Source organism: Dendrobates tinctorius, unplaced genomic scaffold (genome assembly GCF_039654945.1).
Source record: "Dendrobates tinctorius isolate UK_male_01 unplaced genomic scaffold, ASM3965494v1 ptg000158l, whole genome shotgun sequence".
Taxonomy (NCBI): domain Eukaryota; kingdom Metazoa; phylum Chordata; class Amphibia; order Anura; family Dendrobatidae; genus Dendrobates; species Dendrobates tinctorius.
In genome coordinates, this window is record NW_027361825.1 from 9,541,268 (window position 1) to 9,557,997 (window position 16,730).

A 16,730-nucleotide genomic window follows, 5' to 3' on the forward strand; every position below is an offset into this window, starting at 1 on the left:
GTAGAAACATGAACACAACAGGAGACCTGGATACTGTTGCCAACCAATTATTTATTCTGGAAGAGGACTGGCAAATTCCGTCGAGATCCAGGCCTTGTTCATTTTCAGAAAAGTAAGCCGGTCAACGTTTTCGGAGGATAGTCACGTGCGGCGGTCTGGTAGTACACCACCTGCGTCACTAAAGACGCGTTCCGATAATACACTAGCAGCAGGGCAAGCCAGCACCTCCAATGCATACTGGCTAAGCTCTGGCCATGTATCCAGCTTAGAGACCCAAAACTTGAAGGGGGAAGAGCCGTCTGGGAGTACACCGACAGGGCAAGACATGTAGTCTGTCACCATCTGACGGAAACGTTGCCTCCTGCTGACTGGAGCCGTCTGTGATGGTGTAGACATTTGTGGCGGACACACAAAACTTTGCCACATTTGGGCTATACTGTTCTTGCCTTGTGCTGAGGCGCTGCCTCTGCTCCCTCTTTGTGCAGAGCTTCCTACACTGCCTCGACGCACAGAGCTGCTTTGTAAAGCACTAGCAGCACTGCTCTCGGGTGGAATGGAGAACATGATGGAATGCACCAGTGTATCTTGGTACTCCCGCATTTTACGCTCCCGGTTGAACGGTGTTATGAGGCTTTGTAAGTTGTCCCGATAGTGAGGATCTAGGAGGGTGTACACACAATAATCAGCCGTGTTGAGAATGTGGGCGATGCGGCGGTCGTTTCTCAGGCACTGCAGCATGAAATCAACCATGTGCTGCAGACTCCCAACTGGCCAAGAAACGCTGTCCCCTGCTTGAGGCGTCATCTCTGCCTGCTCTACATCACCCCACCCTAGCTGCACATACTGACTACTAGAGCATTGTGTACCTCCCTCCTCTAGAGAGATGTCTTCCTCCTCCATTGACTCCTTATCCTCCTCACAAAGTGTCCCCTGCCTAAGCCTTTGTGAGGAACCATGTTGCGCAGACTGTCCAGAAGCAGATGGCATTTGTGACTCCTCATCCTCCACCTCTTCCAAAACCTCCTCCCTTAGTGCTTGCAGTGTTTTTTGAAGCAGGCAGATAAGGGGGACAGTCATGCTGACTAGTGCATCATGTGCACTCATCATCCACATGGAATCATCGAAGGCATGCAAAGCGTGGCAGATGTCCTTCATAGAGGCCCACTCAGTGGTGCTGAAGTGTGACCGGCGCACAGTGTGACTTGTTTGTGCCTGATGCAGCTTGTACTCCATTACTGCTGCCTGCTGCTCACACAACCGCTCCACCATATGTAATGTTGAATTCCACCTGGTGGGTAGGTCACATATGATGCGATGTTCCGGAAGGCGGAATCGGCGCTGCAGAGCTGCAATGCTCAATCTTGCCATGCTGGAACGCAAGTGAGCGCACTCTGTGCGGACCTTGTGCAGCAGTGTATCAACATCCAGATAGTCCCTCAGAAAGCTCTGCAAGACCAAGTTGAGCACATGTGCCAGACATAGGATGTGAGTGAGGTTGCCTAGGCCCAGAGCTGCCACCAGATTTTGGCCATTGTCACACACTACCAAGCCTGTCTGGAGATTCGCTGGCACAAACCACACGTCGCTCTCCTGCTTGATGGCATTCCAGAGCTCCTGCGCTGTGTGGCTTCGATTCCTCAAAGAAATTAATTTCAGTACGGCCTGTTGACATTTGGCCATGGCTGTGCTCATATCGGTCGTAACAGGCTCCTGCAGCGCTGATTCAGAGGAACTGGATTATTAGGAGGAGTCAATGTGTACAGACTGGATTCCTGAAATCCTTGGAGTTGGCAGAACACGTACAGCGCCACTCTCAAGATCTGTACACGACTCCACAACATTGACCCAATGAGCAGTGAGGGAAAGGTATCGTCCCTGTCCATGGTTACTGGTCCACGCATCGGTGGTCAGGTGGACCTTGCTACTGATGGCGTTTAGTAGCACATGTTTAATTTTTCCCTCGACATGCTTTTGCAGGGCAGGGACGGCTTGCCTGCTGAAATAAAAGCGGCTGGGCACGGTATATTGTGGGACTGCCAATGCCTTAAAGTTACGGAAGGTGTCAGTCTCCACCAGCCTGAATGAGAGCATTTCAAGGGCCAGTAGTTTTGCAATGTCAGCATTCAGAGCCTGTGCTCGGGGATGGTTTGCCAAGTATAGCCGCCTTTTCTCCCATGCCTGTGCTACCGATGGCTGTAGACTGGCCTGGGAGTGTGAGGATGACAAGGAACTTGGTGCTGTCGGTGGAATGTCACTGGGTCTCTGGACAACAGTGCCAGAGGTTCTTCCATGGCGATCCTGTGAGGAAGCCGAACCAGCTGTGTGTGAGCTGGAGGAAGAGGCTACAACACGAGCTGAAGAGGTGGTAGGTGGTGCTGTAGGTTGGCCTACGTCTTCAGTGTGTCTCTGTAACTCCACCACGTGCTTGGTCTGCACATGTTTCCACATATTTGTGGTATTCAGGTTGCTGCCACTTTTCCCTCTTTTGACTTTCTGATTACACAGCTTGCATTTGACAAAGCAAATGTCATCTGCAACTGTCAAAAAAGGACCATGCACTGCAAGTCCTGGGAGCGCCCGTTTTGGGATTTGGAAGAGGAATGCTCCTAACGGGTGCTGAAGTGGAGGCTACAGGCAACCAAGTCTGCCCCCTCCCTCTCCCTCCTGTTTTTGCCGTTCGGGGAATCTTTTCCTCAGAGCTGCTCCCACCACCTTCCTGTTCCTCACGCCATGATGGGTCAAGGACCTCATCATCTACCCTCCCCTCTTCAAACACGTGCTTCTCCGGAGTAGTCTCCCAGCACAGTACGCACCAGAAAGTGGCACCTGAGTCTCATCATCTGATGCGTACTGAGGTGTGCTGACCATAGGCACTGGCCCACCCGCCTCTTCAGATTCAGAGGGACAAAGCAGTTGCGCATCAATGCATACTCCCTCTTCTTCACATTCTAGAATGCTGCTTGGCTGGCCCCCTGTTTCCAAGCCAAGAGATTCAGAGAACAGAAGTAGAGATGGCTCCTGTCCAGGGCTCTCTGACTGCCTGGGCAATTTGGCAGGTGGTGAAGAGACAGATTGTTGCTCTTCAGTGCTCTGGCCATGAGAGGATGTGGAAGTAATTGAAGTCAATGTGTTAGCTGCCATCCATCCGACAACGGCTTCAATTTGTTCGTCCCGCAGCAGTGGGGTACGGCAAGGTCCTACAAAGCTGCGCATAAAGGACTGTTGCCTGTTAAAACTGTGGGACCACGACCACGTGCCTTACTCCCTGCCTTCTTCATCTTGGTAGACTGATAAAGATAGGCAGAAAAGTACAAAGGGGGGCTTAGTGGGCTTATTCCTGAACAGCTGCTAACAGGTATAAGAAACACTAATTTTATAAAATGTGTGGACTACTCTTTAATATGAGCTAATGTGGCCTGCACAACTGTCAAGTGGAGTGTTTGGTGAGCTTTATTTACGTGTTTTTTTTTTTTTAAAAAAAACAAAAACAATGTGACCAAAGATGTGAAAGTGATAGTATCACAAACTTTTTGGAGCTATTACAACGCAGGAAGGTAACCTACAATGCAATAGATGAGGCTCCAAAAAATAGGCTAATACTAATCTGGCTGTGGTTGCAGGGCACAAGCCAGCAAAAAGGCTCCTCTATCTACTCCTATATAGTGTTTGCAACCAACCAATGTAGATGGATACGGATGGAAGCACACTAATAGGAGAAAAAAATCAGGAAAAATGAGCTGCAATAAAGCAAAAAAAGGACTATGTATGAGGCAGTGACGCACGCTGAGCGGACTACAACCAGAGGTGGCTGCAGAACACTATACAACGTGAGCTGCACTCACACACAGAGACCTCACAGACAGCCGTGAACAGTGCAGATAACTGGGTACTAGCACTGAAAGGCTGCAGAAAGGCTCCGCTGTCTACTCCTATAGTGTTTGCAACCAATGTAGATGGATACGGATGGATGCACACTAATAGGAGAATTAATGAAAAATGAGCAGCAATAAAACAAAAATAAATATGTATGAGGCAGTGACGCACGCTGAGTGGCCTACAACCAGAGGTGGCTGCAGGACACACTACAGCGTGAGCTGCACTCACACAGACCTTGCAGACAGCTGTGAACACTGCTGCAAGGCAAAAGCTACAGTGATTGATAATGTAGCCAGGGAAAAGCACAATATTATATAGCAAATCGCTATCTCTAACTGTCCCTCAGAGTCTTGAACAGCAGCCTGTCCCTAACTGAATTCACAGTAGAGTGAACCCTAAATGGCGGCGGCGGCTTTTATAGTGCATCATGACATCATTTCAGCAGCCAATCACAGCCATTCCATTAGTTTACATGCCTACATGCCTAACAGGATGTGCCCACACTTCTGAGGATTCCTATTGGCTGAATCAAATCAAACTGACTCATAGCATTATGGGAACTTCCGATTCCGGTATTCGATATGCAAAAAGTATCGTAACTCAGTATCGGAATTCTGATACCGCGAATATTGGCCGATACTCGATATTTGCGGTATCGGAATGCTCAACACTAATTGTGGGGCTATGGTTAATATGGGGTGGTTGGTTTACGGGCGTTCTATTTGTGTGTAACTCTTTTATGCAATACAGTTCACTTGGACTGATTCTTATGTGTTTATCTGATTATATAGGGTGGATTAGGGCGTCTTGGGTACTTTTATATCCTTTGTTTGACAACTTTATGGTTATTGTGGATTTATTCCACCTTAGTACTGGGTTATATTGTCGCCTGAATTGAAAGGTATTATGCTGCAAATGAGCCTCTATTATGTCTGTCCTATATCGCTTGTTCTCTGATAGATTTATAGCTAACTGCATGTTTACCTAACTATATTTACATAATGTGGAGCCAACAGCCATTCTAAGCTGAAATTGTATGCCCTTGTCAAATTGCAGCTGCTAAGCAGCTTAAGGCTGGGCAAGTACTGGCATGAGAGACCAGCTGGGAATCCCTGGTCTAAGTTTTCTTGGTATGGGTATTTGTGGGTTATTTGGGATTGTTTATAAGTTTTTATGCTTGCTTGAACCGTACCCTGAGTGAAATGTATTTAATGATGAAATTACGTATATGCCATTTTTTTTATGTTATACCTGAGCTTTATATTTCCATAGGTATTCCTGCCGATTGATGTGATTTTTCTGATGTACTGGTATTTCTTCCCATATTATGTGGGTTTTGTTACTTTATGTTGGTCTAATACCTATAGGGACGTTTATTACTATGATGGACATCTTCAGTTACTCAATCACCTGGGAGTATCTGGGAGTCGACTAGACAAAAATACTGCGACATGCGCAGTGGAATTCAATGCAAGAACATGAGAGCTGCTAATTTAGATGTCCGGACATGCGCAGTGATATGGAGCAGCGCGGCATATTCATCAGCATGAACGGATTGGATTTGTGTGGCGCTAAGGACTGCTGGGATATGTGCAGTATTATGCACTGTGAAGACGCCGTGACATGCGCCGTTCTATTATTTTGTGATTCGCTATAGTGTTGTTTACTATGATGACGCTGTGACATGTGCTGTTTTGTTTTTCTATGATTGGTTCTGGGGATTTGTGACCGCCTTTTGGGGGAGTGGCTATCACTATGACAATGGGAATGCTCTTTAATGATTGGTGGGGTGCCTTCTTTGTTTACATGTGATCTCTGGGAGTTAGATACAGGTTATTGCATCTTCCGTTATGCATAATAGCGATAAGAAGTAGCGATTTTGATGTAAACAACCATTAGTAGAACAGATACTCAGTAGGATTGTTTTTAATTATGTGTTGGGATTTGTACCTTTATGTAACTATATGTGTTTTTTCTATTGGTGATCTGCTAATTAGTGTGTGGTTCTTGTTGTATATAAGGGTGGTTTGAACACTTCTATACTGTGCTTGAAAAAGGTCTCTTGACCGAAAAGTCGCCACAGGAGGCAGAATAAATGTAAGACTTATTTCTTCACCACGGTCTGGGGCGCTGTCTTCTTTTTTATTGTCATGAAATTTTTCCAGGTTGGACTCCCTGGTATTTGACGTGCACCTCAGGAACTTTGTCTATAAGATTTTGACATTTGAGAGGTGCGGTTTAACCCTTTTGTTCTAATAGTGACTTTTGAGTTTTGTTTTACCTGCACCTTAGTTCTTTATTATGGATACATCTGCTGGTATGTCTGGGGGTGAACCAGTATCTGCCTGTTTTTATTATACCAATGAAGATGCCATGAGAATCATTTCTGATGCTGAAGCTGATAACACGTTTTTAACCCCTTAGTGACGGAGCTAAATTTTTTAAATCTGACTAGTGTCACTTTATGTGGTAATAACTCTGGAACGGTTCAACAAATCCCAGTGATTTTGAGATTGTTTTTTCGTGACACATTGTACTTTATGATAATGGTAAATTTAGGTCAATACATTTTGTTTTTATTTATAAAAAATATCAGAAATTTTAGAAAAATGTTACAAAATTTGCAATTTTCAAACTTTGAATGATTATCCCTTTAATCCAGATTGTCATACCACACAAAAACATTCATAAATAACATTTTCCGCATGTCTGCTTTACATCAGCACCATTTGTAAAATGTTCTTTTATTTTGTTAGCATTTTAGGAAATTTAAAAATGTAGCAGTAATTTTTCAATTTATCAAGGAAATTTATCAAATTTATTTTTTTCGGGACCTATCCAGGTTTGAAGTGACTTTGGGGGTCCTATATATTGGAAAACCCCAAAAGTTACACCATTTTAAGAACAGCAACCCCTGACATATTGAAAACTGCAGTCAGGTAGTTTATTAACCCTTCAGGGGATTTTCAGGAATTAATGCAAAGTGGCATGACAGAAATGAAAAAAGGTATTTTTACCACCTACTGTAAATGTCGCTGACATCTGAACAGGTTACCACAGCCGTCAGGCTCTAAGGCCGCTATTTGGTCATGGTTTGCCATGGCAAACGTCAGGACCACACAATCATGATCTTAGGGTGCAGATGGGGATAAAGAGGAAGCCCCCACACTCTGTTAACCATTTATATGATGTCACTAATGACAGCAGCATCTAAAGGGTTAAAAAGATTTAGACAGTGAAAACACTGATCGTGGCTGATGCAGCAAGTTGTCAGCTATAGTGTGCAGTTGACAGCTGCTGGATCGTCACCTGTATGGGGATGCTAGTCTCTTATATCTCACGTCAGTTAAAAGACGTATTGGCGGTCATTAAGGGGTTTTAAATCAACCCTCTGTGGAGATGCTTAAAATAAGATAGGAGAATGAGAGGAGAAAATTGATCTCTTTGGAACTGCATGCTGGTACACTTGTGGAGTACTATAAAGCCAAAAGAATCCCTCGTGGTCTGAGGCTAAATTTGCGCCCTACACTATTGCCAAATAATACCCAATTCTGTGCGAAGTTTGAGGCTATTGGAAATAAATATGCCTTTAATATTATGCTGCTAAATATAGAGTTCCTTAAAAAAGAGGTGGAAACTCTGAAAACAAAGCAAGGTGAGACGAGGAATTCACTCACCTCTGTTACGTCTGAAGAGGAATTGAATCATAGAGTTGGAAGGGACCTCCTGGGCCATCTGGTCCAACCCCCTGCTCAAAGCAGGATTCGCTAAATCATCCCAGACAGATGTCTGTCCAGCCTCTGTTTGAAGACTTCTATTGAAAAAGTTTTTTCTAATATCTAATCTGTGTCTCCTCCCATTCAGTTTTAACCCATTGCGTCTAGTCTTTCCTTGTGCAAATGAGAATCAAGATGATCCTTCTGCAATGTGACAGCCCTTGAGATATTCGTAGACAGTTATTAAGTCTCCTCTCAGTCTTGTCTTTTGCAAGCTAAATATTCCCAAATCCTGCAACCTTTCCTCATAAGACAGGGTTTGCAGACCGGTCACCATCCTGGTTACTCTTTTTTGAACTTGCTCCAGTTTGTTGATGTCTTTTTTTAAAACGTGGCACCCAAAACTGGACACAGTATTCCAGATGAGGTCTGACCAAAGAGGAGTAGAGGGCAATAATGACTTCACGTGATCTAGACTGTATGCTTCTTTTAATACATTCTAGAATTGCATTTGACTTTTTTGCTGCTGCATCACACTGTTGACTCACATTCAGTCTGTGATCAATTAGTATACCCAAGTCTTTTTCACATATGCTGTTGCTTAGCCCTATTCCTCCCATTCTGTATATGCTTTTTTCATTTTTATTGACCAGATGTAGTACTTTGCATTTTTCCCTTTTAAAAACCATTCTGTTAGTTGCTGCCCACTGCTCCAGTTTATTTATATCTTTTTGAATTGAGTCCTATTGATTCCAGGATTGAGGAGAATCTTTGCAAATTTAAAACTGAACTTGAAGATACTAAGAGATCTAAATGGTTTAGGGATTTGGAGGATTATAATAATGGCAGGGTGCATGGCTGGCAGTTTAAAAACTCCATGAGTATGACCAATAAATCTGTGGCAGGCCCTAAACACCCTAGAGGGAATTCCAGGAGGCCAAGGAGACCTCAGAAACCAGTGGCTGGACAATCTACATTTGGTTTCACAGGTGGTGAATTGGATTCTACTGATGATGGTGGTAGGATGAATTCGGGTGCTTCCAATTTTTTAGCCAAGACTCGAGGGGGCGGACCCCGAGGAGACAGAAAGGACACAAAGGTGGTAAGAAGCCTAGGAGGGAACCAGGGCTTGGTGACGAGATCCAAGTTGAAGAAGTAATGAAGGCACCATCCCTGGTGGTAAATATTTCTTTCTTATCTCTGTCAGATGGCCATGTACAGGTTCTATCTAAGGAGTTGTCGTTTTGTCCTTCTAGTAATGTCAATTGGTTTAACATGGATAATGATCTGTTTTCACTATTTAGACATCTACGTATGGCATTGTTTTTTTCGGGTAAAGAAAAATCAACGGTTGAGGATTCACAGGATAGTCTCTCTCTCAAGGCACTAGGTCTGTATGATGAGTGATTTTGTTCCTCCAGAACATGATCCCGTCATTGAGACTTTTTCTAAATTTGTAAAGACTTATATAGCTAAATTATGGAAAAGTAATATGAGGCTGGGTGAGTCCCATATGAGTGCATTGGAGAGAAGAGAGACTAAACTGTTGAGAATGAATAAATCCATCACCATCAAGCCGGCTGATAAAGGCGGGGCTGTGGTGGTGATGGATACTCTTCAATACCTTGAGGAAATCATGTCTCAACTATCAGATAACAATGTGTATGAGAAATTATCAGTTAATCCTGTTCAGAGGTTTAGAATGGAACTGGATGGACTAATTAACAATGCCCTTTATGATGGTCTGATTGATGTAAAATTGGCTAAGTATCTTAAGGTTGAGCACCCTATTGTCCCTATCGTGTACACCCTCCCTAAGATACATAAGAATTTGCAGAGGCCACCCGGATGACCTATTGTGTCGGGGAGGGGCTCTTTATGCAATAAGGTATCAATTTTTCTGGATCGTCTGTTATGGAGATTTGCTGTTTCTGCACCCTCGTATGTTAGGGATACCATCAAGTCATTGGAGGGTGTACAGGTGGATGACTGAACATGTCAGGGGGTTGTTTGCTGTTGATGTGATGCTTGCCGGCTCCGACATGGCACCAGACTGTGCATGGTTTGTACTGATGCTGCTGGAGTTCATCATGAGGAGGAATTTCTTTCTCTTGGGAGATGAGTACTACCTGCAGCGCCGTGGGGCGGCCATGGGGTCCAATGTGGCTCCTACGTGTGCTAACATCTACATGGCTATCCTTGAGGGTGAACATGTGTACGATCTCGGTTTTGGTGCCATGTCATGGGCTGGCGGCATTACATCAACGACATCTTCCTTATCTGGGATGGTGATAGAGATGAGTTAGAGTTGTTCCACCAAAACCTGTGGTTGCCCACAGTCAACCAGCACCATCATCAAGACCATCCACATCCTTGTCCCAGCCCAGTCTTCAGTTGTCTATACCCCAGTCATTGGAACGCAAGCGGAAATACAAAGTCAATGCACCACAGGCCATAGTACTTAATTCGAACATTTCTCGTCCGCTTGCACTCAAAATGATGCCAATTTAGGCTCGTTGAGATGGAAGCTTTCTGCAACCTGATGGTGGCGACCGTCCCAAGGTACTTGGTCCCCAGTCGCCACTATTTCTCCCATTGTGCCATACCGGCATTAAACCAGCATGTGTCGCACATTACCCGTGCCCTCAATAATGCTTTTACTGGGAAAGTCCACCTAACCACAGACACGTGGACAAGTGCTTGTGGGCAGGGATAGTACATCACACTGATGGCACACTGGGTTAGCATAGTGGAAGCCGGGACCCAGTCTGTCCTTGGGATGGAACACATCCTCCCCACGCCGAGGATTGCGGGCTGTAAGTCAATCAGGGTTGACCCCACAGTCTACAGCTCCTGCATCTCCTGCTCCTCCTCTTCAGTCTCCATCTCTGAAATGAACATATCAGTCAGAAGCTGGAAGCACTGCAGCACTGCCTCAGCCAAGCAGCAACAGGCTGTGCTGAAGCTAACCTGCATAGGTGACAAACCACACAATGCAGAAGAGCTGTGGACAGCGCTGAAAGAGCAGTCAGATATTTGAATGACACCGCTGAACCTACAGCCAGGCATGATCGTATGTGACAATGGCCGGAACCTGGTGGCAGCTTTGAGGCAAGGTGAGCTCACACACAAACCTTGCCTGGCACATTTGCTTAACCTCGTGGTTCAACGTTTTCTCAAAAGCTACCCTGAGGTGACGGATCTGCTCTGGAAAGTATGCCATCTGTCTGCCCATATTAGAAAAGTCAGCTACAGCGCCCATTTTAGAAAGTCAGCTACAGCTTCAGCCGCCCTTGCCGTGCTTCAGCAGCGTTTGTAGCTTCCTGCTCACCGACTTGTGTGTGATATCCCCACGCATTGGAACTCTACAGTGCATATGTTAAAACGGATTTGTGAGCAGAAGAGGGCAGTTGTTGACTACCAGCATCAACAAGGCCGTCGATATTCAATTCAGATTCCACACATAAGACCTCAGGAGTAGACATGGATGTCAGACATAGCTACCATCCTCCAGAACTTTGAGAACTGCAGCAAGATGATGAGCGGCAATGACGCCATAATTAGTGTCACCATCCTGCTTCTCAGCATTCTGAAAACCTCTCTGCTCACAATTAAAGAGGATGCATTGCAGGCAGAGCATGAGGACATGGAGCAAGGAACCATACAGGGTGATTACACTCAGCCCAGGCTCATGTCATCGCAACATGGTTTGGTAGACAATGAGGAGGAGGAGGAGGAAGAACAAGAGCTACTTTCATGCATTATAGACGGTACTACAAGCACAGCTGTCATACCGTCTGTTCAGCAGTGATGGCCTGTTGACAGGGAGAAGGAAGATGAGCATGAGGATAAGGATGAGGAGGACAGCATGGTCAGTCGTCCTGTTGGTGAGGACATGGAAGTCTTGCCTGTAAGCAGTCTGGCACGCATGGCTGACTTTATGTTGTGCTGCGTTTCCTGTGGCCCTCGCATTATAAAAATTTTTGGTGATACTCATTACTGGTTGGTGATACTTCTAGACCCACGCTACAAGGTGAACTTTCAATCTCTTCTTCCAAAGGCAGAGAGGTGCACAAAAATGTTGCTGTACCAGAGGGCCCTTGTAGCGGAATAACTGAAAAAATTCCCATGTGAGAACTCTGGCAGCAGACGACAGAGTTTGTTGTACAACCAAGGAGTCAAAGCGAGAGAGACAGAAGTTCAATCCAGCTCAGGCAGGGGAACAATGGCAAACTTCTGGGACAGATTTCTCAGACCCTCCTATCATGACGTCACAGAGGCAAGGGGTGCTGGCACAAAAAGTGCAATGTTTGGGAAGATGCTGAGGGAGTACCTTGCAGATCGTTGAAATGTTCCCCGGGATTCATCTGTGCCTTTTAATTATGGGTATCCAAGCTGGACACGTGGCATGAACTGGCTCTCTATGCCTTGGAGGTCCTGGCCTGCCCTGCTGCTAGCGTTCTGTCCGAGCGGGTTTTTAGTGCCGCTGGTGGAATTATAACAGATAAACGCATCCGCCTATCAGCTGACAATGCTGACAGGCTGACTCTTATAAAAATGAACAAGGGCTGGATTGGGCAAGACTTCGGTACACCACCGAATGAAAACAACGAAACATAACTTCAAATGCATTGTCTTTTTGTGGAGGTGTATTCTCATGCACCTCTTCACAACCACACATGGGTATCCGCTTCCTGATATGGTCTGTTTGGTGTTATCCTATTCCTTATCCTCATCCACATCATCCACAACCAGTAGAACACCAGGGTGAACGTATTCCTTGGTGCAAAATTCACTCAATTTTTGTGCAAAGGTGTTTTTATGATGCCCGTTACTAATTTGAAACCAAAACAAATGTTTCTCAACCAGGGGGAACTGTCATAAAAATGAGATTTACATATATTCTTCCCATTTATTCTTATATTTTCCAGTTTTACTATCTCTGGACCATCCTCTTAGGACCAGCTGAGCAAACGATGGGGCCCACACTAACTAGAAAGCACAGGAAAAGAAAGATGCGGTCTGCAATTACGCACAAAACCCTGCCAAAAAATGTCCAACACTTTCTGATAACAAAAACCCTAAAGTCACTAGACTTCAATTCCCTGTATCAGCACTCTGGTATACTCTGAAGACAGAGCAAAAAGGGGCTGGCTTACCACAAAAACTGAGTAAACCAGACCAAATCTCATGGGAAAAATAGCAGAGCACACTTAGCTTGAGAAGGCAGGAACAGAACTGGAAACCAGAACCTCAGGGCAGGAGAAAATCACCAGCACAAAATTAGGGAGTCCGCTGTCTTAAATCCAATCAGAGATTCCTGATGTCCACTCATAGTCCTCCTCCTCAGGTGGCAGGTCTCTGCCATTTAGATCAGCTTCATTACCTGCTGTCACCTCCAGAGGGAGCCCAGATGGAGAACTCATGACTCCTCTGTCAACACAGCCATCTCCACCACCCTCACCTGAAGCCAGAGATAAACCGCAAAATGAGTTCACAACAGTACTCCCCCTTGAGGAGGGGTCACCGAACCCTCATCCATGCCACCAGGCCGATCAGGATGGACCCAGTGAAAAGCACAAACCAATATATCGGCATGAATGTCAGAGGCAGAGACCCAAGAATTTTCCTCCTGGCCATAACCCTTCCACTTGACCAAATACTGGAGTCTCCGTCTAGCCAGGCGAGAATCCAGTATTTTCTCTACCTCATATTCCACATTACCTTCAACCAACACAGGGTCAGGAGGTGCCGCCATAGGAACCACTGGCTCAACAAACCTCTTCAACAGAGACTTATGAAACACGTTGTGGATCTTAAACGTAACTGGAACAGCAAATCGAAAAGAAACCGGGTTAAGAATCTCCAAAATCCTATAAGGCCCAATAAATCTTGGCTTGAACTTTGGAGACGCAACCTTCATAGAGATATTTTTTGACGACAACCAAACCATATCACCCACTTTAAACTGGGGACCAATGGTCCTATGCCGGTTGGAAAACCGCTGGGCCTTTTCTTGAGAGAGGGACAGCTTATCCACCACTTGGTCCCAAATCTGCTGCATTCTCTCTACCACAGTGTCAACACCTGGGCAGGCTGAAGATTCTACTTGCCCTGAAGAAAATCGAGGATGAAACCCAAAGTTACAGATAAAGGGCAATATCAATGTGGCAGAACTAGCTCTATTATTTAGGGCGAATTCGGCCAAGGGCAAAAATGAGACCCAATCATCCTGATCAGCAGATGTAAAACATCTCAAATAGGACTCCAAAGTCTGGTTTGTTCTCTTAGTCTGCCCATTGGTCTGTGGGTGAAACACAGAGGAGAAGGATAACTGAATTCCCAGCATGGAACAAAAGGCTTTCCAAAATCTGGAGACAACCTGGACTCCTCTGTCCGACACAATGTTCTCAGGAATCCCATGCAACCGAACCACCTGTTGTAAAAACAAGGGCACCAACTGAGGAAGATGGCAGCTTTGGGAGTGATACAAAATGGACCATCTTCGAAAATCTATCACAAATCACCCAGATAACAGTCATTATCTGAGAGACAGGAAGATCAGAAATAAAATCCATTGAGATATGGGTCCATGACCTCTTGGGCAAAGGCAAGGGCATCAACAACCCACTAGAACGAGAACAGGGTTTAGACCAGGAACAAGTCCCACAAGACTGCACAAAATTCCTGACATCACAAGATAAGGCGGGCCACCAAAAAGACCGACTCACCAAATCTCTGGTACCAAAAATACCTGGATGACCAGCCAATGCGGAGCAGCGAACTTCAAACATCACTCTCTTCCTCCACTTGTCAGGAACATACAATTTTCCCATAGGACACCGCTCAGGTTTGTCCTCCTGAAATTCTTCCAGGGCACTTCTCAAATCGGGCGAGATGGCAGAAACAACTACCCTCTCACCTAGGATGGTAGTAGGTTTAGTCACAATAGGAAAATCAGCAAAGAAACTCCTAGAAAGGTCGTCTGCCTTAACCTTCTTAGTGCCCGGAAGAAAGGAGACCACAAAATCAAAACGCATGAAAAACAAGGCCCACCTAGCCTGTCTAGGATTCAAGCATTTGGCCAACTCTAGGTAAATCAAATTCTTGTGGTCAGTGAGGACCACAACTTGATGTCTAGCTCCCTCCAACCAATGTCTCCACTCCTCGAATACCCACTTCATGGCCAACAATTCCCAATTCCCCACATCATAGTTGCGTTCAGATGGGGAGAAGAAGAAAAGAAGGCACAGGGATTCATTTTAGAAGAAACCGGATCTTTTTGGGACAAAACAGCTCCTGCACCAATCTCCGAAGCATCTACAGTACAGACCAAAAGTTTGGACACACCTTCTCATTCAAAGAGTTTTCTTTATTTTCATGACTATGAAAATTGTAGATTCACTCTGAAGGCATCAAAACTATGAATTAACACATGTGGAATTATATAATTAACAAAAAAGTGTGAACCAACTGAAAATATGTCTTATATTCAACAGTCTTGAAGGAGTTCCCAGAGATGCTTAGCACTTGTTAGCCCTTTTGCCTCCACTCTGCAGTCCAGCTCACCCCAAACCATCTCGATTGGGTTCAGGTCTGGTGACTGTGGAGTTCAGGTCATCTGGCGCAGCACCCCATCACTCTCCTGCTTGGTCAAATAGCCCTTACACAGCCTGGAGGTGTGTTTGGGGTTATTGTCCTGTTGTAAAATAAATGATGGTCCAACTAAATGCAAACCGGATGGAATAGCATGCTGCTGCAAGATGATGTGGTAGCCATCAATTTTGAATAAATCCCCAACAGTGTCACCAGCACAGCACTCCCACACCATCACACCTCCTCCTCCATGCTTCACGGTGGGAACCAGGCATGTAGAGTCCATCCGTTCACCTTTTCTGAGTCGCACAAAGACACGGTGGTTGGAACCAAAGATCTCAAATTTGGACTCATCAGAGCAAAGCATAGATTTCCACTGGTCTAATGTCCATTCCTTGTGTTCCTTAGCCCAGACAAGTCTCTTCTGCTTGTTGCCTGTCCTTAGCAGTGGTTTCTTAGCAGCTATTTTACCATGAAGGCCTGCTGCACAAAGTCTCCTCTTAACAGTTGTTGTAGAGATGTGTCTGCTGCTTTAACTCTGTGTGGCATTGACCTGGTCTCTAATCTGAGCTGCTGTCAACCTGCGATTTCTGAGGGTGGTGACTTGGATGAACTTATCCTCCACAGCAGAGGTGACTCTTGGTCTTCCTTTCCTGGGGCGGTCCTCATGTGAGCCAGTTTCTTTGTAGCGCTTGATGGTTTTTGCCACTGCACTTAGGGACACTTTCAAAGTTTTCCCAATTTTTCGGACTGACTGACCTTCATTTCTTAAAGTAATAATGGCCACTCATTTTTCTTTACTGCTGCTTTTTTCTTGCCATAATACAAATTCTAACAGTCTATCCAGTAGGACTATCAGCTGTGTATTCACCAGACTTCTGCACAACACAACTGATGGTCCCAACCCCATTTAGAAGGCAAGAAATCCCACTTATTAAACCTGACAGGGCACACCTTTGATGTGAAAGCCATTTCCGGTGACTACCTCTTGAAGCTCATCAAGAAAATGCCAAGAGTGTGCAAAGCAGTAATCAAAGCAAAAGGTGGCTACTTTGAAGAACCTAGAATATCAGACATACAGTATTTTCAGTTGTTTCACACTTGTTAGTTATATAATTCCACATGTGTTAATTTATAGTTTTGATGCCTTCAGAGTGAATCTACAATTTTCATAGTCATGAATATAAAGAAAACTCTTTGAATGAGAAGGTGTGTCCAAACTTTTGGTCTGTACTGTACCTCTACCTGAAATGGAAGTGAGACATCAGGTTGCCGTAAAACGGAGCAGAAGTGAACCTCCACTTCAGCTCCTGAAATGCCAAAACAGCCTCTGGAGACCAATTCAGCAAATCAGCGCCCTTCTTGGTCGATCAGTCAGTGGTTTGGCAATGCCAGAAAAATTAGCTATAGATTTACGATAAAAATTAGCAAAACCCAAAAACTTCTGGAGAGCCTTCAAAGAAGTGGGCCGCCGAACCCAATCATAAATGGCCCGCACCTTCGCCGGGTGCATTTCAATAGTTGACGGAGACAAAATAAATC